The 24,395-nt window shown below is 40.8% G+C and overlaps 1 long non-coding RNA gene across 1 annotated transcript; it reads right to left on the bottom strand.

Annotated features, from left to right (window-relative positions):
* Positions 1–1,456: 1,456 nt before the first annotated feature.
* LOC127682771 (uncharacterized) lies at positions 1,457–16,495 on the bottom strand. Its single transcript, XR_007977421.1, has 7 exons — positions 16,224–16,495; positions 15,688–15,794; positions 15,303–15,451; positions 9,599–9,802; positions 8,139–8,219; positions 5,543–5,642; positions 1,457–5,400 (listed from the first exon to the last, which is right to left on the bottom strand). It is a non-coding gene; the product is annotated as an uncharacterized LOC127682771 (long non-coding RNA).
* Between the last annotated feature and the right edge of the window lie 7,900 nt (positions 16,496–24,395).

Consider the following 24,395-nt stretch of genomic DNA (forward strand, 5'->3'; position numbering starts at 1 on the left):
CAGAGCAGGCAGCTGTACTCCAGAGCCTCCAGAGCTGTAAGAGTTGTTTCCCATGGTGCTTTCTTTCTCATAGATTGTGATTCTGTTTCTGTTGGTCTTGAATCTCTAGTTTGGAGGTAGCAGTTTGCCCTGTGGCCTTTCTTCTCTTAAGAATCCAAGATGAGTTGTTTCGGTTTTAGTTTGTTAGCTCAGAACTTGTTAGAATACAAGCAACTTCTGAGGCCTTGCAAGTGAAATTGCAGAATGGAATTGTTTCATTTACTAATTTACAAAACACAAAAGGTGATGATAGTACTGAGGATGTGGCTAAGGAGTGAGGGCCTTGCATAGATGTGTGAGACCCTGGGTTCCATCCCTAGCACCACAGTGGGGAGAGACAAGTAAAACAGCCACAGAAGAGAATCATTTCATCTTCACATTCCTGACAGATTCGTCAGCCTGTTCTCTGTCCACCCATTCAAGAAGGAAACAGTTCTAACTTTAAATAACAATGTCAAGAAGCTGCAGTAATTGATCATGCCCACTCTCCAGTCAGTCCCCTAGATTCAGGGCCCCAATTTATTTGCAAAAAGCTAGATGCAGCTTGCAAAAGGCATAATTAACACACCACATGAATCTAAACGTCTTGTGGCAATGGCTCTGACCCTGCTTCAGAAGAGGCTCTCTACACCTTCCTCTAGTCCTGTCTCTCTAGATCTCTGATCCTTGTCTTATTCTGCTCCCATAAAGAGTGATACAGACATCTTGGGACCACCATGTTGAGGTCTAAGAGGACAGACATCAGGATGAATGGAACCTGGGGTTCGGAGAACGTGGATAGAGTCTGGAGTCTTGAAAACATGGGTGGATCATGGGGTCTGGAGTACACAAGGCATAGTGTTTTCTTGTTTTTTTCCAGTGTGCTTCCTGTGAAACACTTCATGGTCATTTATGAGACCAAAATAAATCTCTAAGGCTTTTATGGAGGGTTAAACCCAGCTTTAACGAATACAGATCTTAAATCGGAAATTCTTGAGATTTCAAAGGCCGGGGAGATAGGTAGTGTCTGGTTTGGATTCCCAGCACCCACCAGGTGCAATTGTGCACCTTGGTGTTGTGGGACAGAGACAGGCAGGTCCCTGGACATCATTGGTCAGCCAATCCGCTTAGTTGGTGAACTCCAGGTTTAGTGAGAGACCTTGTCTCACTAAATGGTGAAGATCCATAAAGGAAGGGAGCTGATGATGACCTCAGGTCTTTACACACACACACACACACACACACACACACACACACACCTGCATGCACATGTACACATATACACATAATTATGCACATGCATGCACATACATACACACATACACACCAAAAATAATTTAAAAAAGAAAAAATCCTTAAGGAACTGTGTAAGATTTTTATTTGCTGCAATAACTAACCACTCTCAAAGAATCAGTTTGTGGTATCACTTCTGTACATAGATAAAATGAAGGCCATATAAAACACAAATTTTATATCCTATATTCTATATTTAGTAGTGTGCATGTGTGTATACGTGTGTGTGTGTGTATACACGTGTGTGCGCAGTTGTGCATTTAGAGCTGGTTGCTTGGTTTTGGCTAACCTCTGAGGGAGCTGATCACTGAGGAAAAGTCATTCTTCTTCTCTCAGCATCCATTGACTGCTGTAGCTCTTCAGCTATGGGCGGGGCTTTGTGAGATCTCCATGTTGATATGCCTGGCTGTGTGGTCCTGTGTGGTCTTGTTCATTCATCTGTACTGTTGAGATTTGACAGGTACAGCACCCCGCCATGTCTAGAACACACAAGCATCCTAGCATTTATTCACACCCGTATTTCTTGATAATTTAAATTTTTATTTTTATTTAGTATGTATGAGTGTTTTGCTTGCACATATGTATGTGCCCCATATGTGTGAGGTGCCTGCGGAGGTCTTCTTGGGCTGGAATTACGGATGGTGGTGAGCTTCCATGAGGATGCTGGGACTCAAACCTAGGCCCTAGGGGAAAGTAGACAGTGTTCTTAGCTATTGAGCAATTTCTCCAGCTCTATCAAACATTTTAAAAAAGATTTATTTATTTATTGTATGTAAGTACATTGTAGCTGTCTTCAGACCCACCAGAAGAGAGCATCAGATCCCATAACAGATGGTTGTGAGTCACTATGTGGTTGCTGGGATTTGAACTCAGGACCTTCAGAAGAGCAGTCAGTGCTCTTAACCTCTGAGCCATCTCTCCAGCCACGCCAAACATTCTTAAAATAGGTTCATAGAGGTCAAAAGTAGGCTTGAAGTGTCACTATACACAGTAATGAAACCAGATTAGTGGCAGGGTTTTCTATCCTCCACTTCTTTGTGCTTTGTATCATAATTATTCCCAATCTTTTAGATCCTATAAACTATATTATTTAATATTTTATTTTTGCTAAGTCTTTAGAATTTTCCATCCCCATTACTGGATTATAAGATATTGTTTTCATGAATAAATATGCACAACTGGGAGAAAGCATGAGCATATTTGTTGTTTGTTCAATACGGTAATATTTATATGCGCCAGTATGGAGGAGTTACAGAAGGAAGAGTAGACAAAGAATATATATCTTTAAAAGGCTGAGTTCAAGGGAATAGTTACACTAATTGTTCTCAATACTTTTGACATAGCTTATGGGTAACGATGTATGATTCCCAAAGCATATTTATAGATTGAATCTAAACCCACTCATTGACCAAAACGAGAAGAGCTAGACTGAAAACTGTATAGAGAACTCCCAGTGGATGACTAAAGTTCAAGGAGAAACATTTGCTTGCACATTGCACGTGGGGTCATAGCCCGGGGCACTCAGATTTCAGCATTATTCTAGTTCCCGAGGAATCCAAATATGAGCAAGCATACTGAAGGATATTCCTCTCCCTCCCTGTGGGAATGGTGCGGGTTCTTGCTCAGGAATGCCTTTGCTGTAGCTTTGCATCATCAGAAGGATGCTCTCTGCTACAGAGCTAGTCTTGACCTTTCTCCAACCCCTTCAAATTTTATTTTATGTGTGTGGATGCACCACATGTGTGCCTTGAGCCTGAGCAGGCCCAAAGAGGGCATGAGACCCCAACACTGGAGTTTCATATGTTTGACAGCTGCCATCTTGGTGCTTGGAGTTGAACACAGGTCCTCTACAAAAGCAGCAAGTGCGCATTGCCTCTGAGCAACCTCTCCAGTCCCTCCAGCTCCTTTTATAAAGGAAACCCTTTCTTATTCACTGATGTTTCTCTATAATTTGTCTGATTTTCAGATTTCATTCCTTTTGTTTACATGATAAAAAAGGTTGAATGTTGATGATTGATAATCAAGAGTTTGGATTTGTTTTTAGATGGGTGGTGGTGGTGGCACACACCTTCAATCCCAGCACTGGGGAGGCAGAAGTAGGTGAGTCTTTTGAGTTCACAGCCAGCCTGGTCTACAGGATAGTCAAGGCTACACAGAGAAAGTTCATCTTGAAAACAGAACAATAACAACAACAAAACATTTCAAGCGTTTATGTGGGGGCAAATTCTGGATCTCTTATTCATGCTGTGTCTGTTTTCCTCACAAGATGATGGCTCACTCCTTTTCTCTCATCTGGTGGAGTAAGGTGGAAGTCTATATTAGAATCTCTATAAACTTAAGTATATGTGGAGTTTTTTTGGTAGACATAGATAAAGTCCATGGCTTTTACTATAAATAATGAAACTACTAGCTTTACTACTTTTTAAATAAAGTTTTCTTAAGCTACTAGCTTGGCATTTATTTCACCACTAACTTTGCCTGTCCCTAGAACTTGCCTTTAATGTTCTTTTTTTTTTCTTTTAAGATTTACTTTGTTATTTCTAATGATGTATACTTGTTATATTCCTTTATGGCATGTGCATATGAGTATGGTGCTAGAGAAGGCCCGGGGGATCAGACTCTCCTGGAGCTGCTGTTACGGGTGGTTGTGAGCTGCCCATGTGGGTGCTGGGAACTGAATTTAGGTCCTCCAGAAGATTGATATATGCTCTTTAAGCGTTGATCATCTCTCCAGCTCAGTATCCAATTCTTATACAACCTCTTCCTTTCCCTTAGGCAAAATAATCTATATTTCCTTTCTGTTCTCTTTAATTACCTTTTTGGTTATTATACATAACAATGAGCTTCATCATGGTGTCTTCACACATCTATGCCATTATCATAAAGCACACTCTTTTCCTTTCTTCTTTATGTGTGTGTGTGTGGTATTGTGCACCTGTGTGATGTGTGCACATGTAAAGTGCACATGTCTTAGCTTTTTGCCTAGCTAACCCCCACGCCTAGCTTTCTGCATGGCTGCTGGGCATCTGAACTTAAGTTGTTGTGCTTGCACGGCAGGTACTTTACCAACTGACCCATCTCCCTAGTCTATAAAATATATTTCTTAATAAGTGATTTTCCTAGTCTATTTGCCTGCTAAACACTGGGACCTTATGTTGGTTTGAATGAGAAGTGCCCCTACTGACTCATGTGCTAGAATACTAGGTTCTTAGTTGGTGGAACTGTTTGGAACGTTTAGGAGGTGTGGCCTTGTTGGAGGAAGTATGTCACTGGGGCAGACTTTAAGGAATTTAAAGACTCTTACCATTCTTACCGTTCCCTCTGTGAGCCCTCAGCTATCCCAACCCTTTGAAATCATAAGCCCAATTAAACAGTTTTATGAGTTGCCTTGGCCATAGAGTTTTATCACAGCAACAGAAAAGCAAATAACACAGAGCTGCAGCTCAGTATAGACCCCGATGTTTGTTGGCACCCTTTACTGAAAGTTCTGAGGCTTGGAGTTCTCAACTTCAGGATACCATGATGCCCCACACAGGCCGTGTCAATGCTTCTGATTACAAATTACAGTGTGTGAATGATAATAGATAACTTCTGACTGACAATAACTTCTCCACCTCTTTCTAGTAAAATGTATACATGACAACTAGAAATCTGATCAAAGTTTGTTTGATCTAGTGTAAGTTCAGAGAAATAGTGATGGGTAATTAGAGCCCAAAGCAATCACAAAGGAAAGTACCCCATCATTTAATTAGATAGAGTTAAAGAACAATCCTTTTCTAACACTATCATTAACTTAAAGTCTTTCTCTTAGAACAAGTATAATAACATGCATGTATAAAAAATATGATGAAACTATTACTTTGTATGCTAAAACCAAATATAGCCATCTAAATTATGAGACAGAGAGAGAGAGAGAGAGTAAAAGAACTAGATTTTTTTTCCAAACTGTGTCTTCATAATGGTTATTACTTCCCAATGGTCCAAAAACTCCAGGTAGCCAGGTGTCGTGGTGTAGTCTATACTGAGACAGGAGGATCACTACAAGATGGAAGCTAATCCAGTCTGCAGCAAGTTCCAAGTGAGGTCAGCCTGACAATCAATCAACCAATAAAAAACAAATTTAAAAAGAAATAAAAGTAAAGGTAAGACATTGTCCTAATGAGTTTTATTTCATTTCATTAAAAAAAAAACTAAAATAACCTTGTTTTGTGACTTTTCAATTATTTCTCACCTTGTAGATGGATTTTGTTTTGTACAGTAGACATAAACACTCCAGTCATAGATTTATGTCCCAACAATTTATTCCTCTTCTGAACTGAATTTTTTATTAGCTGGCAGAAACAAACCAGAACAATAGTTCACATAACCTCATTTTCTAACAAAAATGAATAAATCTTAAGTTATTCACTACTTAATTTGCCTGGTGGGTCTTTGCTTCAGAATGCATAAACAGAATTAAAGGGTCGTGTCATAGTAGCCTCTTTAAGTAAACCAGAAGCAATTCATTCTAATTAGTTTCTCAAAAATCATCGCTATTTCCTTTCAAAAGAATGTATTTGTATTAAGTGTGATACTCAGGATGTGGCACTCCAGTATCAAGGCAAAGAATCTGAGTTATGGGGAGGGAGGCACTAAGTAAAGTTATTGTAATCAAAACATTTTCTGTTTATTGTGGTTGTGTGTGTGCGCAAATGACCACAGGTGCTGGAAGAGGCGGGAGGAGGACGCCAGGTCCTGGAGTTACGGGCAGTCATGAGGAGTTTGTATGTGTTTCAGGAACTGAACTCTGCAAGAGCTACGCCCTCTCTTAACTGGTGAGCCATCTCTCAAGCTCCAGCAGTCCAAACATTTTATTCTTAACAAAGTTATTTTTTAAATCTATTTATTTATCATATGTAAGTACACTGTAGCTGTCTTCGGACACACCAGAAGAGGGCATCAGATCTCATTACAGATGGTAGTGAGCCACCATGTGGTTGCTGGGATTTGAACTCAGGACCTCTGGAAGAGCAGTCAGTGTTTTTAACCACCGAGCCATCTCTCCGACCAGTCTTAACAAAGTTATACAGTTTCGAATACCCTTATAGCATTTTTGATATTGAAACAAACTAATGTTATATCATTTAGTAACTTTTAAAATACAATTTACTTAGAGTTCTTCAAAAGGTAATATGGAGTGCTGGAAATATTTGAACAGGTTTGCCTGTGTCTGAATCCCAGAAGCCTGACTTGTAAGTTGGGTGAACTTTGTCAAATTACTTCATCATAAAATCGTGTCTCATTTTCCTTCTTTGTGAAATAAGGTTAATGATTATAACTGGTTGTAATTTGTTAATTAATGCATATAAAACACTTAGAATTATTCTTATTAATTAATTAACATTTTAAAATGAACACTAGGGAAAACAAGGTATTATGATTTCTGGTTGAATTCAGATTAAATTTCATGCAAAATTGGGCACTCTATAACTAAAAGAGAAATTTCTTTCCCTAGTTACAGTGCAAGAACAGGTTCAACCACTTGGACTTAACATTTACTACAGAACGTCCTTCATTGGGCATAGAAGATGATTCCTAATATTATGTCTCCAGTAAGTTCTTGCTTACTGTGAACTACACGTAAAATTCACACCATTGCTGGAAAAATACCCACTGGAGTATGTTCAAGTTTGGTTTCCTCTTTAAATTTGTCTTGCTTACTTAAGTGTCCTGGGCATGCTCATGTTTTATTTTGCATTCATCAACTGACAAACACACACAGCTGTGCCTTACAGTGCACCACTCTAGCCCCAGCCCTTAGGTGGGGGGAGGGGAGTGAAGGCTGGAAGGCTAGGGGGCGGCACAACAGACCATGTCTCAACGCGCACAGTAGGGCAGGGGGCAAGAAAAATGCCCATAAAAGTGAAGGACATGCGTTATCAAAAGTAGATTTCACAAAAGTCACCAAGTTATAAAATCTCAGTCAGAGATTTATAAAGAGCAGTCAGTGTTTTTAACCACTGAGCCATCTCTCTGGCCAGTCTTAACAAAGTTATACAGTTTCGAATACCCTTATAGCATTTTTGATATTGAAACAAACTAATGTTATATCATTTAGTAACTTTTAAAATACAATTTACTTAGAGTTCTTCAAAAGACTTTATTTCTATAAAGTCTCTGGTACGCTGTCATATAACCATCTTTCCAGGAGTTAAATGATCAGATAATGTGTTTTATATCCATCCTGAGGCTGTCAGTGATGCATACACATAGCCACATGTACACAAATGTGCATACACAGGATTCCTCATGAAACTGAATTATTCCAGATCAAAGAGATATCTACTGTGCTTTTCTCTTAACATATCTACATATTACTTGGTTGATATACCAAGTGATATATATGTATGTATATACATATATATATGCATGTATGCAAGAATATACATATATGTATACTATAAACATGTATTTATGCGTGCTATATACATATATACATGTAGTATTCAGAAGCATGTAAAGATACACACTTATTTATTTAAATATGAGTATGATCTGCTCATACACATCTCAGGTTAAAATACCACGGAGACATTGGAAAGCTTGTCTGCCTTGAGTACTTAGAATAATAGAATACTATGACTAATAGAATAATAGAGTTCTACCTTACATTGGTACTTTCACTTAATAATTAAGTAATTCCTTAAAATATTGCTAGTAGTAACAGTGCTGTCATGGGTTTTTTCTATTTAAAATTTTATTACATTTGTGTGTGTGTGTGTGTGTGTGTGTGTTCCCTCCTGCTGTGGCTCCTGTGTTGATGTCAGAAGACAATTCAGGACTGATACCTGGACCTCACATGATGGAAGGAGAGAATCGGCTCCCACAGGTTGTCTTGCTCCTCCCAGGCCATGCAGGGTCCAGCCTCCCTAGTAAAAAAGTAAAAATGGAAATAAAAAACCCCTTAAAACAGGAATGAATATTGAATAAGATGTTTTTCATTGTTTCATTTTCTCACAGTATGTTAATCTCTCAGCAAAGATTATTTGAATCATGCCGGGCACTGATTCTAAAATTATTTTTGCCGTTTTGGTTTCTATGTGCACACTTGCACCTGCATGTTAAGCCCTCTGCACTCCTTCTCATTCTCATTAACAGAAGGTGCTAAATTCTTAAGAAGCCTTCGGTTCTTGGGACTGGTTCAGAGCTCTGGATCCAATTTTCCAAAGAGGCAATTTATTATTTAACTAAATGAATTCTCCTGTGGAAGGTACCTATTCCTTTATGTAACTATTTTCTTCCTTTTGTTTTTTAAAGATTTCTTTATTTTATGAATGTGAGTACACTGTCATTGTCTTCAGACACACCAGAAGAGGACATCAGATCCCATTACAGATGGTTGTGAGTCACCATGTGGTTGCTGGGAATTGAACTCAGGACCTCTGGTAGAGCAGACATTTCTCTTATCCACGGAGTCATCTCTCTAGCCCTCCTTTATATAAGTACAATTGGAATTAAATACAGTGTCAAGGTTGCAGTAGTGAAAGGTTTTACAAGTATTCCTAATGTGTCTTGGTACTTTATCTCTATAGAATTTATATATTAATTTAGAAGACTGGTGAATGTGTTGGAAAGGTGAAGAAAGGACCAGTGGAATGAGTCAGGGGGAGAAGGCACTTGTCATTAAGCCAGAAGATGAACTGAGTTCCACTCTCAGATGTTCCACTCCACGGACAGCCTTCTCACCTGCATTCGTGTGCCATGATATGTGTGCACCTATATAATACACGCATATACAACACACAAATGAATAATGTAGATTTTTTTAAGACTGAGGTAAATTTCAGGAATCAGATGATATATTAAATAACATATTTAACACTTCAGATTGCTAGTGTAAATGAATGCAATCTTCATGAAGGAAAGAAACGGTCCTTAGCTCCATTCTTACCCCCCCCCCAAATATAAATAAATCAAAAGGCTGAAAATCCACACATAGATTTTTTTTTTACTAAATTATAGTCATAGTTGATTATCATTTCTGGTAGATTTTCAATGGAGTACAGTTAGTTTTTTACTTAAGGTCTATACATTAAAACATCATAGAAAAAGGAAATCAGCCCTTCTCTCAGGTTTACAGACTCCCCCTCCCTTTTTTTTTAATCTCTTCTATTTTGAGACAATCTTATTATTTCCCTTTGTTTTCCAGGCTGGTTTTTGAACTTTCAGTTTTTCTACTTTTAAATCTGGGGTGTCAATAAATACATTTACTGTATTTAAATCTATTTACCATATAAAACTAACTTACCGTTCTCCAGTTTTCTTCATTCTTTAAGTCTCTCCTGTTTATGGATTAGTTCATTTGCATGAAGAAGCTGACTGCTGGCAAAGCTCTTTGCTGTGCTCAGCTTTTTAAAAGCCAAAAGATTTTGAAAGAAGATGGGCATTCTTCAGCTTCCAAATGTTGACTCTGGATTCATCAGCCACTAAGTAATAATAGGCTGCCTGCTGACTGAAAGGTCAGAGACACAGACTGATTAGAACATCGCGATTATGTGGAGAAAGAAACATTGGGTCATTTGATGCCAAGTCTGAGCTGGACTGTGTTCTGTGACCTACTTTTCTTATGTTAGCTTTGTTTCGATGGATAGAACATGTCTAATGTTTTCTGAATACCGGACACTGTCATTGTTTAAGCTTGAACGCTTTAAGGATGGTATAGTGCTGATTCTAACCTTCCCAGTAATCCTATAAATAATATGGTTAATTTGTCAAAACTGTGTGTGTTAGTTCAGTTGTTTCTTTTGTAGGCTAACAGGGTAATTTGTAGTGAAGAGAGGTTTACTTAGTTTGTGGCTCTGGAGATTGGAGAGTATAAAAGCACATCCTATAGGAATCCTGCAGGGCCCTTCTTGATATCATATGCCATGGAGGATGAATGGCCAGACAAAGCAAGTGCCTTAATTCAGGCTTGGCTCAGCAGGTGGGACACCTGCCTCCAAGCCTGAAGACCCGAGTTCAATCCCAGGGAACCAAATACTGAAAACGTACCATTAGCTTACTAGCTACAAAAAAAAAAAAAATGCATCCAATAAAATTTAAGGGAAATACTGATCCTTCACTATTAGAAAGGCACTTCATTATTCCAATCATGGTTTCTAGAAGACAACTGGCAAGTGCACTCAACGGACATTGCTAGAGCCTTGTCACTGAGACCTAGAGGAAGGCTAGGCTGTCACTCTTGTCTCTTACAAATACCCTTGTCTGGAGGCCTGAGCAAACCCAATATGGGAAGAGAAAACAATCTGGAAAGGTACCAGTAAAGATGCCCTTTATGTGTGGAAGTCAACATGAGGATCAAATCCAGTGCCCCCTGCATGGAAGTCAGGAAGTGCTGAGTTGAAGAGCCATATCCCCTTCTCTCTGCTTTTAATTTTTACAGACTGGCTCTTACTAAGTTCACTAGACTGGCACAGAAATCTCTCTGTAGCTTGGCCTGTTCCTGAGTGTGATGTCTTATAGAAGGCTGAGATTATCTGTGTGCACCAACAAGCCCCTTCCCCTTCCATTTTGTGGATATTATTGCATTGTGTTAGCACTCAAAAGCATCTCCAGACGAATCACTAAGATTATCAAAATGGATGTATAGGAGGTAAGTAGTAAGCAATAAACTTCTAGTCTGCAATCTCTGCTAACACATTTCAAATAGGAAGAATCCAGGCTGGATGGCTCAAGAAGTGAAGGCATTTGCTACCAAGCCAAATGACCTGACTTCAGTCCCCGGATCCCACATGGTAGGAGAGATCTGACTCCTACAAGTCACACACACACACACACACACACACACACACACACCAAACAAATAAAATGAAAGAAGAAGCAACAGAAACCCCAACTTTAAATTGTTTTGCCCTTACGAACCTTCTTCAATCTATATCTAGTTCCATTTTATTTATCAAGTTGCTTAGGCTGTAGTTAAGAGTTGGTCTGCTATTAATGTATGTACTGCTTCTGTACAAATTACCCTTGTTGGAAGTGGGTGGAGTCCATGCTAGAGGACATGACTTGGAGAGCCACGTGTGAGCTGAATTTTGTTTTATCTTAATGTTTTCTTTGTTGCTCAAGGAAGAGTATGGTTTTTCTTGTTTTCTTTCCTGTTTTGTGTGTTTGTATGTTTGTGCAGCTCTGTCTCCCCCCACCCACTTTTCCTCATACTCAACTAATTCACAATGTTACCAAGTACATATACTCTTTCCTTCTTGGCCAAAGCCACTACCATCTCTCCCTCTGAAAACGGAACATCGTTCCTCTAGCTGGTACTCCACTCACACAGCCGCTTCTACACCCACTTGCCCCAAAGCAGAGGAAATGATGACTTCCAGCATAAATCCAGTCACATTTGTCTCCTGCTTACATTCTTAGGAGAAGAAAATCCAAAGACTTTGCTAAGAACTACAAGGCTCTGCATTGTCTGATCCTGTTCCCAGTCTTGTGTTCTACCACTTAAGGTCTTTTTCCTGCTTTGCCCACACCATAAACTTACTTCAGTTTGATGTGCCGAGGATCTTGCCTGCCTAAGGCTTTCACACTTGTTGACTTTCCTTTTGGAATAAAGAATGGTTCTTCCATAATAGCTACTACTCATTCACTTATTCTGTGCACCGGGGACACATTGTTATATCTTCCAAACACCAATGCTTGCATTCATCACAGCAGTTGGTGGGACAGGTCACACGCAGTGCACATGTAATGGAAAATGGGCTCAATCAGGCTCAATCAGGAGACCAAAGTCCCCCAGCTTATACAACTGACTTCCACCCCTTTCTTATTCAGACGCTCCTTCTCTTGCTCTGGGTCCCAACACATTAGATGTGTCTTTCTTTCTTAAGCAATGTATTTGTGGGTGGAGGGTGGAGGCGCAGAGTCCCTGTTAGCCACTATCTGAGCTCTTAGTATCCTTCATCTATGCCACAACTTGCTGCTATTTTGATATCTCTCCTCCCTGTCTCCTCTTCTGGAATGTAAGCCTTGTGAGGACAGGCACTTGTGAAGTCCTATCACACTGAGCACACTACAACAAACCACGAAAGGGACCGTCCCCAACACCCGGTTCTCGGCTGTGCCCCTGACAGCCACCCAGCATACGTTTCTTGGATATTTAAGATCTCTTTTCTAAGTGGATTCTCACATCCACAGAAATAAATCTTTTATGATTTTAAACAAAATTAAAGAATTTAGAGGAATTGCTTCCCCTACTAACTCGATAAGCTTTACTAGAAGCCTTCCTGGCTATGCCTGACTTACTGTAAAGGGTAGAGGCAGACTGACAGGAAGGAATGTGGCGAGCTGTGAGCTGGAGATAAGCTAATAAAGTTCCTTTTGAAAGAAGTCATGGTTGAGGTCTCCTCTGCCATACTCGGCGGCTTTAATAGCAATCATTTTTCCAATTGGAGATTTACTGGGAAAATAAATACTCTGTATTTTCTTATTGATTGAATGACTTAATGTACCCTGATGTTTTGCCAGGTTTCTTATCAAAAGAGGCAGAGAGCAATCGACTAATTGAAGAAAAGGAAACTTGCAGAAAAGATATCAGACTCACAGACCCTACAGGAGGCCGGTGGAGGGGGTGGGAGGCTGGGGGATGAGGGGGGGCAGGGGGAGGGGGGAGTGTGCAAATAGCAGGAAGCACAGGAGGAGGCTCGCAGCTACCCCTTCACTTCTGAATCTTGTGGTGAGGTGCCAGCCTCCTGTCACCACTGTCCCTGTCCCTGTATTGTGCATACAATGGAAAGTCCCAAGAGAAACATCTGGCTAACCAGGCTCATGTGCTGCACTTCCCAAGTCTCCAGTCCTACACCAGGGTTGCACACATTTAAATCCTTGCAAGATCTTAGGCTAAGTAAATGCCTCCAAGGCAGATCCAACTGCCTTTTCCATAGGGAAAACAGAGGTGGCTGCTTTGTGCTAATTTGGGAATTGTGCTCATGACATGGCTTTTACCACCTACACAGACAGTGGGGCGCTACCAAACATTTTTAGTTTGACTTAGACGTCAGACAAGAAATAAAAGTGTGTCTTGTCATCGAAGGTCAAATACACGATGAACATTTATGAATGAATTGTGTGTGAAATCACCTTGTCAGGACCAAGCCCAGTGGAGCAGCTCACATTCTTTGAAGATGCAGAGGTGCTGTCTCATACCAGTAGGCTATAACCACTGTGCTCTGTGCCTGGTTTTCATGTATGCAAGCTTAATTCTGGACCTACTGAATTTGTCTTATCAATTTTGTTCTGCTAAAACAAAATGTCAGATGCTAGATGACTTCTAAGGGGCTTTATTTGGTTGGACTCTGGTAGCGAAGGGTCTACACAACACAGCTCTGATGTCCTCTTGAGGACTCCTGGCTCTGTGGTAACACAGAAGGGAAGTGAGAGGGACACGGCTGCTTGTGAAGAAGTCAGAAGAACTAATCCTTTCCCATGAGACCTGACCAACCCCCCATGAGACAGCATTAATTCACGTGGGAAGTATAGTTCTCTAGGATATAATTACCTTTCTCTCGGCTCCACCTCCTAACTCATGAGGGACTAGGTCTGCAGCACCTGCACTCCTGGGGGCACGGGGTTCATTTAACCACAGAGGGATCAGTTCAATGTGTCCCAAAATAAACTCATCTTCTTTCTATGTCTGACGCGTTTTTTTCTGTTTCCCCTAGTATTGGTAAATGTATCATTTTCAGTCTGACTGCTCTGTCAGGAGACTTGTGCCAACTGCCCTGTATCTCAGTGTCTGCAGGCAGACCCTCTCAGATCTTCCTCCATCTTGATGTTCAAATATGGGCCTTTCTCTCTACTGACCTTTGAAGTTTTGGTTCAAATTCACGTCATCTGTGTTATTTGCTGGTTTTCTGGTTTCGCTTGGCTGTACTTGGTTCATTAAGCTAAGGTTGGCTTGCTGGAGAAACCATACCATGCATCTCACCATTACTTGCCATCTTCCTTCCTGAGTGTGGAATATATTCTGCTTTTCTAACTAATCCATAGTGTGTGTGTGTGTGTGTGTGTGTGTGTGCGCCCCACACATGCATTTAGGATTAAACACTGGAACACTGGATTTTACACATGCTGAGCAAGTATTCTACACTGAGGTACATTGGCAGCCTTGTCGTTTTATATAATTTTTAAACGGGCTAATATTGTACCTCATTGTTCATTAAACTCCTGTTTTACTGAATTCACACACACACACACACACACACACACACCCCACAATATCATCCACAGTTGTGTTTTCCTGCACTTAGCCCATCCTTGGTACAGCAAAGACAACATAGCATTTTGTTTAAATGATCCAAGCACATGGCAGTGGGTGCCACACATGGGTGGAGACGGGACTGCAGGAAACTCCAGACACCAACCTGAAGAAAGAATGCCTGCCTTTGTCGTGCCTTTTAGACATGCTGTCTCTGTGGCAGAGAAAGATCAGGTAAGCTACCCTGATCTAAAAATTCTAGACCCTCTTTCTTTCTGGCTTGTGTTTGGTACTTCCGGGACGGATCTGGGAGACAAACTCTGCCTGCTCTCATTGCTAAACCACGGCGCATCTCAAAGATCATGTCACAAAGATTTGGGGTCATTCCGTTGTAAGCCTCTCAGTTCCTCCTCCTTCTCCCTGCTGCTCCAGTGAGTTCACCCTGGATTTGCCTTTGGCCTTGGCACTGCCCTCGTGATTACCACTCAAGACCTCAGCTGTTTTGCAGCCTAGAGTCAAGGAAAGACATTTGGCAGTGACCAAGTGACTATTTTCCAAAAGGAAGAAAACACAGAAGCAGGTAGGTCTCTCGAGTTTTCAAGGCCAGTCTGGTTTGCATAGCAAGTGACCAGTCAGCCAGGGTGGCGTAGTGAGACTCTGTTCCAAAAAGAGAAAACAAAATGGAAAAACAAGGAGAGGAAGTAAGAGAGTCTGGCGTACATGCACGCTATCTGAAAGAGCGCTTTGTTTTAAATACCTTGGAGCCTCATGCCACACACATCAGTGTGCATCATACACAGGTACTCTTCCTCTCATAAACTTTTGTCTGATCACCAGTCATGCTGCTAATCTCTAGAACAAAAGATTTTCTAAGATCTCTTCTGTGTTCTCCACAACACCTGTAATCTGAGAAAAGGAAAAAGTCCCATTAAAGACAATTGGAGTAAGATAAATGTGCCAGTAGAAAACACATGCAGGTGCGGTGATGTCTGGAGAAACTTACAGTCATAGAAGTGACATCTAATGCCCGCCCCCCCCCCCCTCAATCTTACCCAGGGCTCTCCACAACCTTCTCTATCTTAAGCTTCCAAACCCTTTTTCATTATCTTATTACACGCTCAGTATGTCATCCATATACTTACCAAATATATTTGGCATTGTTGGCTTACAGACAATTCTACTAGGCTCCTCCCAACAGTGGTCTAGCAACAGCTTGCGTCATCACCTGCTGCCAGTTCTACCTGCTCTGCTGCAAGGAAGTGTATGAAAGGACTGCTTGCTACACCACCCTTCTCCTCTCCCTCCCTCCCTCCCTCCCTCCCTCCCTCCCTCCCTCCCTCCCTCCCTCTCTCATCTCTCTCTCCTTTCTCTCCTCCCATGTGTTCCCAGCTGGCCCCTTTCTCTTTCTGTCCCCCTCTATCCCCCTTCTTCTGCCTTTATCCCTTCTCCAGGTCCCTGTTCCCTTCCCTTCCCCCACAATAAACCTCCTTTCTACTAGGTGTGTCACATGGCACGAGTCTCAGGGGGACACTGTGGCATGTGCCCACCTTACTCTGTCGCTGCCGCATTGTATTTCGTAACAGACAGGAAATTTGGGCAGCTGTTATTAGCAGGAGACTTTAAAAAACATTTGAGCCAGTGTTTCAGTGTGTAGCCCGGGGAGGGGCCTCTAACTCACCTGTTTTTGCCTCTCTAATGCTGGGTTAAAGGCATGCGGCACCCAGCTAAGCCACAAGGTGTTGTCATATAGTCTAGTAGACAAGAGAGTCGTAGCGGCAACTTAGTCTGGTGTGCAAAACAGTGAAGAAGTTTGGTTTATATTAAATAGACCATCTTTTACCAATACCACATACAGTCCCAAATGACAATTTAAATCAAGTCTTCTGAGTGATGCAAAACCATGTCCTGTTAGATGTGCAAAGCATTTCTGCCTTTCATTGTCCCAGCATGTCCTCCTCTGCACTTGATGGGTTCTTCCTGTTTTAGGCTGAGGTCATTTAAACACGTGCTTCCTAACCACGTGGGAAGGTTGTTAGATTCTGACTGATGGTAAGGAAGGAAACAAAGGATAAAAATCTATCTTGCATTATTCACGTATTAACAACTAAACAGATGTTGAAAAGCCACAGCTTTATTTTGTGTATGTTTGGAGGACTTGCAGAGAAACAGGTTTAGCTCCTATAGCGGAGAGGTGTGTACACAAACCACCAAGATGCTCTCTCTCTTAGTGTGCTAGCAGACACCTTCGGGTGGGGTTGTGTTATTGCTAACGGATTTAGTTGTGGTTTATTCTAACCCTTACTGTCACTTTGAACTGCCAAGGTTGTTTGATCCAGCGTTAGAAGGTTGCATTTTATAAAGACCCAAGGCAACGCCCACTACAGCTGTTGGACCAGTAATGTGCGTCACACCTCAGACAGCCTGCCCAGCCATTGATTTCCGGTTCCTGTTATTGTCTAAAAATGCCAAAGTTTGGAATTAAAAGTACTCACAAAAGCCCTTGACTCTGAGTCTGTGATCAAGTGTAAAAAGTGCAGACAAGTACGTGTCTGAGTTGAAGTCAAACTGAAAAATCTAGGTATAGATGGTGTTAGTTTCTCTTAAAGAGAATCTTACAAGCATTTGACAGAGCAGCAGTCACGCCCTCTCCTCTCTGAGTTCTTGGCTTTTATCAGTGTGTTGCCTCTCCAGCTTTAGATTACAGCGTGCTCCAGTTTCCTCAGCCTGAAACACTTCTTGGGGACTTGCTGCCCTGCCACCTTGGTGTCCTCATTTCAGAGTCTGACCTTGTGCTCAAGAAACTGCTCAGTTAAAGTTTGCCTGACCCTCAAGGCCATTAGCCACACCCCGTCATCTGCGAGTTCTGGAGTTTTCAACCCCAATGGGCTTTTAGCTGCCAGCACACAGGTCCCTCTCTCAGCTTCCTGATGGAGATATTCTCTGTGGTCCGAGCAGTGCTCAGGCCCCTGGTTTTCACTGCCCCCCCACCCCCTGTGTTAGCTGTCTACTCTCACATGACAATCATTTATTTTCTGAATTAAAAAAAAAAGAAAACTCTTGAAAACATAAAATGCCAAATGCCAGTATAACACTATGAGGACTACAGTGGACTACTGTGTAGAAGATTAGCTGCCTTTTCCTAAGGCACACACACATATATATATATACTTATATGCACATATATACATGCATATCATGCTATTTAAATACAATACTATGTTTTCCTTCTCTACCTTCTTCTTTACCTTCTATAGATTTCCTTCTTTTTAGACTTAAACATGACATTTAAACATGCACGTAATGCATATTCTGTTTCAAAAAATAGATAATTAGAGACAAACAGATGGCTCAGCTTGATAGAGCACTTGTTCTTGCATAGGACCTGGGTTCAGTTCCCCTAACTCCAAGGAATCTGTTGCCCTCTTCTGACTTTCTCAGGCACCATGGGGTACATATACATGTATGTATACATGCAGGCAAAACAGTCATACATATAAAAAAAGAAATGCCTCTAAGAAATCGTACCATATATTGAATGTTCAAGAACTTGCATTTTTCTTTACTACAGATAATGGGACTTTTCCTGCAGTGGAAGCTACCTAGTCGTTTAAAAGACTCCACAGTGTGAGGAGGGGCTTACAAGAGCCCACTCCTGCTTGAGAAGACCCCACTCCTACCTGAGAATCTATAGGCAGTTAATGATGAATGGGGGAGGGAGAAACATTTTCTTCAGTGGTGTAGCTACTGGTAAGGTGCCCATATTCCATTAAATAACCCCTTGCTAAAGTAGAGGACAGTTCAGCTACACCAGTGCTTCTGTTCTCACAAGGTAGATAGCTACCTTTACTATGGGGACCTTCAGTCAACCGATACACCCCTGGGAACCTGAGCTGGGGCAGGAGCTACAGCCTGGCCTGCTTCTTGATCCTGCTGGCGGTCGGCCATCAGGGCCTTGCTGGCATGGACATTCTTTCCAAGTTCAAGATAGGCAACAAACCCGAGCCAGTCACTCTGCTAGTTGACACCCTATGTGATCTGGGATGTTAAGAGGGCCTGTAGCTTCAGTGTTGTGTGCACTTGGATCTTTTTCAAGCAATTTTTGCTCTTGTTGGCAAAAGCATGTGCTATGGTTGGTGTTGGTGGTCAACTTGACAGGCTCTAGAATCACCTAGATCTAGGAGGCAGGCCCACAGGCACAACTGTGAGGAATTAGGTTATCCTCTGGGAATGTCTGGGAGAGGAAACCTTGTGTAGGTTAATTCAGTTGGAACCGTCCCCTGGGCTTGCGTTCTGGGAGGCATAAAAAGGAGACATCAGAGCATAGGCATTTATTGCTCCTCTCTCCCTGACTATGTGTGCAATGTAGGAAGCTGCTTCAGGGTCCTGGACTTCCCTGCTGTAATGGAGTGTACTCTCTCTTAATCAACATAAACACTGGCTCCCTGACTTGCCTTTGTTGGGGTTATTTTATAACACCATGGGAAATAGGACTAAAGCAGCCTGTTCCCCCGCGGCTTAGGGTCCACCCTGTGAAGCAAGCGATGCATAACTTGGTGATATCTTCACGCTATTTTCCAGATGATTTTGCAGGTGGTTGGTTCATTGATCTGGCTAGTCTATGGGGATTCATAGCTCCTGAAGCTTCTCCTATCATTGTCTTAACATTACATTAAAGCTTTCGTTATTATTGTCTGGCCTGTAGCAGTAATCACCTTAACGTGTCTTGCTATTACACACTGAAGCTTCTATCAGCATACTTCACATCTGCCCTTGTCTTGTGAGTGAACCAGCCAGTGACCATGCAGTTTACTAAAACTTCATGGGACTCTTTTTGGAAACAGGGTTTCATATACACCTGGTTGGATTCTAGACTTGCTATGTAGCCCAGACCGTGAACTTCTAAATCTGCCTCTACCTTCTAAGTGCTTCTACTTCTTTTTTTTTTTTAATTTTCTATATTCTTTGTTTGCATTCCATATGATTTTTCCTTTCCTGGTTCCCCCCTCCCCATAAATCCCATGAGCCCTCTTCACTCTGCCCATTCCCTAATCAACCCCATCCCACTTCTCTGTCCTGGTATTCCCCTACATTGCTGCATCAAGCCTTTCCAGGACCAGGGCCCTCTCCTTCCTTCTTCTTGGGAATGATTTGATATGTGAGTTGTGTCTTGGGTATTCAGAGCTTGGGTTATCAGTGACTGCATTCCATGTGTGTTCTTTTGTGAATGAGTTATCTCACTTAGGATGATATTTTCCAGTTCCAACCATTTGCCTAAGAATTTCATGAATTCATTGTTTTTAATTGCTGAGTAATATTCCATTGTGTAAATATGCCACATTTTCTGTATCCAGTCCTCCATTGAGGGACATCTGGGTTCTTTCCAGTTTCTGGCTATTATAAATAAGGCTGCTATGAACATAGTGGAGCATGTGTCCTTATTGCATGCGGGGGAATCCTCTGGGTATATGCCCAGGAGTGGTAGAAGTGTCATGCCCAGTTTTCTGAGGAACCTCCAGACTGATTTCCAGAGTGGTTGTACCAACTTGCATTCCCACCAGCAGTGGAGGAGTGTTCCTCTTTCTCCACATCCTCACTAACACCTGCTGCCTCCTGAGAATTTAATCTTAGCCATTCTGACTGGTGTGATGTGAAATCTCAGGGTTGTTTTGATTTGCATTTCCTTAATTACTAATGATGTTGAACATTTCTTATGGTGCTTCTCAGCCATTTGAAGTTCTTCAGCTGAAAATTCTTTGTTTAGCTCTCTGTACCTCATTTTTTAATAGGGTTATTTGGTTCTCTGGAGTCAAACTTCTTTAGTTCTTTGTATATATTGGATATTAGCCCTCTGTCAGATGTAGGGTTGGTGAAGACCTTTTCCCAATTTGTTGGTTGTCATTTAGTCCTTTTGACAGTGTCCTTTTGCCTTACAGAAACTGCAATTTTATGAGGTCCCATTTGTCAATTCTTGATCTTAGAGCATAAGCTATTGATGATCTGTTCAGGAACTTTTCCCCTATGCCCATGTCCTCAAGGGTCTTCCCCAGTTCCTTTTCTATTACTTTCAGTGTGTCTGGTTTTATGTGGAGGTCCTTGATCCACTTGGAGTTGGGCTTAGTACAAGGTTATAAGAATGGATCAATTCACATTCTTCTGCATGCTGACCTCCAGTTGAGCCAGCACCATTTGTTGAAAAGGCTATCTTTTTTTCCACTGGATGGTTTCTGCTCCTTTGTTGAAGATCAAGGGACCATAGGTGTGTGGGTTCATTTCTGGGACTTCAATCCTATTCCATTGATCTACCTGCATGTCACTGTACCAATACCATGCAGTTTTAAACACTATTGCTCTATAGAACTGTTTGAGGTCCAGGATAGTGATTCCCCCAGAAGTTCTTTTACTGTTGGGAATAGTTTTAGCTATCTTGGGTTTTTTGTTATTTCAGATGAATTTGAGAATTGCTCTTTCTAACTCTATAAAGAACTGAGTTGGGATCTTGATGGGGATTGCAATGAATCTGTATATTGCTTTTGGCAAGATGGCCATTTTTACTGTATTAATCTTGGCAATCCATGAGCATGGAAGATTTTTCCATTTTCTGAGATCTTCAATTTCCTTCTTCAGAGACCTGAAGTTCTTGTCATATAGATCTTTCATTTGTTTGGTTAGAGTCACCCCAAGATACTTTATATTGTTTGTGGCTATTGTGAAGGGGGTCATTTCCCTAATTTCTTTCTCAACCTGCCTATCCTTTGAGTATAGGAAGGCTACTACTGATTTGCTTGCATTGATTTTATAACGGGCCACTTTGCTGAAGTTTTTATTAGCTGTAGGAGTTCTCTGGTGGATTTTTTGGGGGGGAGGGTCACTTAAGTATACTATCATATCATCTGCAAATAGTGATGGCTTGACTTCTTCCTTTCCAATTTATATCCCTTTGACCTCCTTATGGTGTCTAATTTCTCTAGCTAGAACTTCAAGTACTATATTGAAAAGATATGGAGAGAGGGGGCAGCCTTGTCTAGTCCCTAATTTTAATGGGATTGCTTCAAGTTTCTCTCCATTTAGGTTGATGCTGGCTTTCGGTTTGCTGTATATTGCTTTTATATATTTAGGTATGGGCCTTGAATTCCTGTTCTTTCCAAGACTTTTAGCATGAAAGGATGCTGAATTTTATCAAATGCTTTTTTAGCATCTAATGAAACGACCATGTGGTTTTATTCTTTGAGTTTGTTTAGTGGATTGCATTGATGGATTTCCGTTTATTGAACCATCCCTGCATCCCTGGGATGAAGCCTACTTGATCATGGTGAATGATCTTTTTGATGTGTTCTTGGATTCGGTTGGCAAGAATTTTATTGAATATTTTTGCATTGATATTCATAAAAGAAAATGGCCTGAAGTTCTCTTTCTTTGTTGGATTTTTGTGTGATTTTGGTATCAGCATAATTGTGGGTTCGTAGAACGAGTTGGGTAGTGTTCCTTCTGTTTCTATTTTGTGGAATAGTTTGAAGAGTATTGGTGTTAGGTCTTCTTTGAAGGTCTGATAGAATTCTGCACTAAAACCATCTGGTCCTGTGTTTTTTTTAGTTGGAAGACTTTCTATGACCCCTTCTATTTCTTTAGGGGTTATGGGACTGTTTAGATGATCTATTTGATTTAATTTTGGTATTTGGTATCTTTCTAGGAAATTGTCCATTTCCTCCAGATTTTCCAGGTGTGTTGAGTATAGGCTTTTGTAGTAGGATCTGAAGATTTTTTGAAATTCCTCAGTTTATGTTGTTATATCTCCCTTTTCATTTCTAAGTTTGTTAATCTGGATACTGTCTCTGTGCCCTTTGGTTAGTCTGGCTAAGGGTTTATCTATCTTGTTGATTTTCTCAAAGAACCAGCTCCTGGATTTGTTGATTCTTTGTATGGTTCTCTTTGTTTCCACTTGACTGATTTCAGCCCCGAGTTTGATGATTTCCTGCCTTCTACTCCTCCTGGGTGAATTCGCTTCTTTTTGTTCCAGGGCTTTCAGTTGTGCCCTTAAGCTACTAGTGTATGCTCTCTCTATTTTCTTTTTGGAGGCACTCAGGGCTATGAGTTTTCCTCTTAGCACTGCTTTCATTGTGTCCCATAGATTTGGGTATGTTGGGCCTTCATTTTCATTAAATTCTAAAAAGTCTTTGATTTCTTTCTTTATTTCTTCCTTGACCAAGGTATCATTGAGTAGAGTATTGTTCAGCTTCCATGTGTATGTGGGCTTTCTGTTGTTTTTTGTTGCTATTGAAGATCACTCTTACTCCATAGTGATCTGATAGGAGGCATGGGATTATTTCGATCTTCTTATATTTGTTGAGGTCTGTCTTGTGACCAATTATATGGTTGATTTTGGAGAAGGTACCATGAGGTGCTGAGAAAAAGGTATATACATATATGTTAAATCCAGTTGGTCCATAGCTTCAATTAGTTTCACTGTGTTCCTATTTAGTTTCTGTTTTCCCAATCAGTCTATTGAGGAGAGTGGAGTGTTGAAGTCACCCACAATTATTGTGTTAGGTACAATGTGTGTTTTGAGCTTTAGTAAAGTTTGTTGTATGAATGAGGGCGCCCTTGCATTTGGAGCATAGATGTTCAGAATTGAGAGCTCTTCTTGGTGGATTTTTCCTTTGACCAGTAAGAAGTGTCTTTCTGTGTCTCTTTTGATGACTTTAGGTTGAAAGTCAATTTTATCTGATATTAGAATGGCTACTCTGGCTTGTTTCTTAAGACCATTTGCTTGTAAAATTGATCTCCAGCCTTTTACTCTGAGGTAGTGTTTGTCTTTGACACTGAGGTGTGTTTCCTGTATGCAGCTAAATGTAGGGTCCTGTTTATGTATCCAGTCTGTTAGTCTATATCTTTTGTATTGGGGAATTGAGTCCATTGATGTTAACAGATATTAAGGAATAGTGATTATTACTTCCTGTTATTTTTGATGTTATTTTTATATTTGAGTGGTTATCTTCTTTTGGGTTTGATGGAAGAAGGTTACTATCTTGCTTTTTCCAGGGTATAGTTTCCCTCCTTGTATTGGTGTTTTCCACCTAATATCCTTTGTAGGACTGGGTTTGTGGAACTATATTGTGTAAATTTGGTTTTATCATAGGGTATCTTGGTTTCTCCATCTATGGTGATTGAGAGTTTTACTGGGTATAGTAGTCTTGGCTGGCATTTGTGTTCTCTTAGAGTCTATATGAGATCTGCCCAGGATCTTCTATCTTTCATGGTCTCTGGTGAGAAGTCTGGTTTAATTCTGATAGGTCTTCCTTTATATGTTACTTAGTTTTTTTCTCTTACTGCTTTTAATATTCTTTCTTTGTTTAGTACATTTGGGGTTTTGATTATTATGTGACATGAGGTATTTCTGTTCTGGTTCAGTCTGTTTGGAGTTCTGTAGGCTTCTTGTATATTCATGAGCATATCTTTCTTTAGGTTAGGGAAGTTTTCTTCCATAATTTTATTGAAGATATTTGCTGGCCCTTTAAGTTGTAAATCTTTACTCTCATTTATACCTATAATCCTTAGGTTTGGTCTTCTCATTGTGTCCTGGATTACCTGGATGTTTTGGGTTACAAGCTTTTTTGCATTTTGCATTTTCTTTGACTGTTGTTGAGTCAATGGTTTCTATGGCATCTTCAGCATCTGAGATTCTTTCTTTTATCTCTTGTATTCTGTTGTTGATATTTGTATCTATGGGCCATGATTTCTTCCCAAGGTTTTCTATCTTCAAAGTTGTCTCCCTTTGTGATTTCTTAGTTGTTTCTACTTCTGTTTTTAGATCCTGGTTGGTTTTGCTCAGTTCCTTCACTTGTTTGTTTGTGTT

This window comes from Apodemus sylvaticus, chromosome 4 (assembly GCF_947179515.1).
Source record: "Apodemus sylvaticus chromosome 4, mApoSyl1.1, whole genome shotgun sequence".
NCBI classification, from domain to species: Eukaryota; Metazoa; Chordata; class Mammalia; order Rodentia; family Muridae; genus Apodemus; species Apodemus sylvaticus.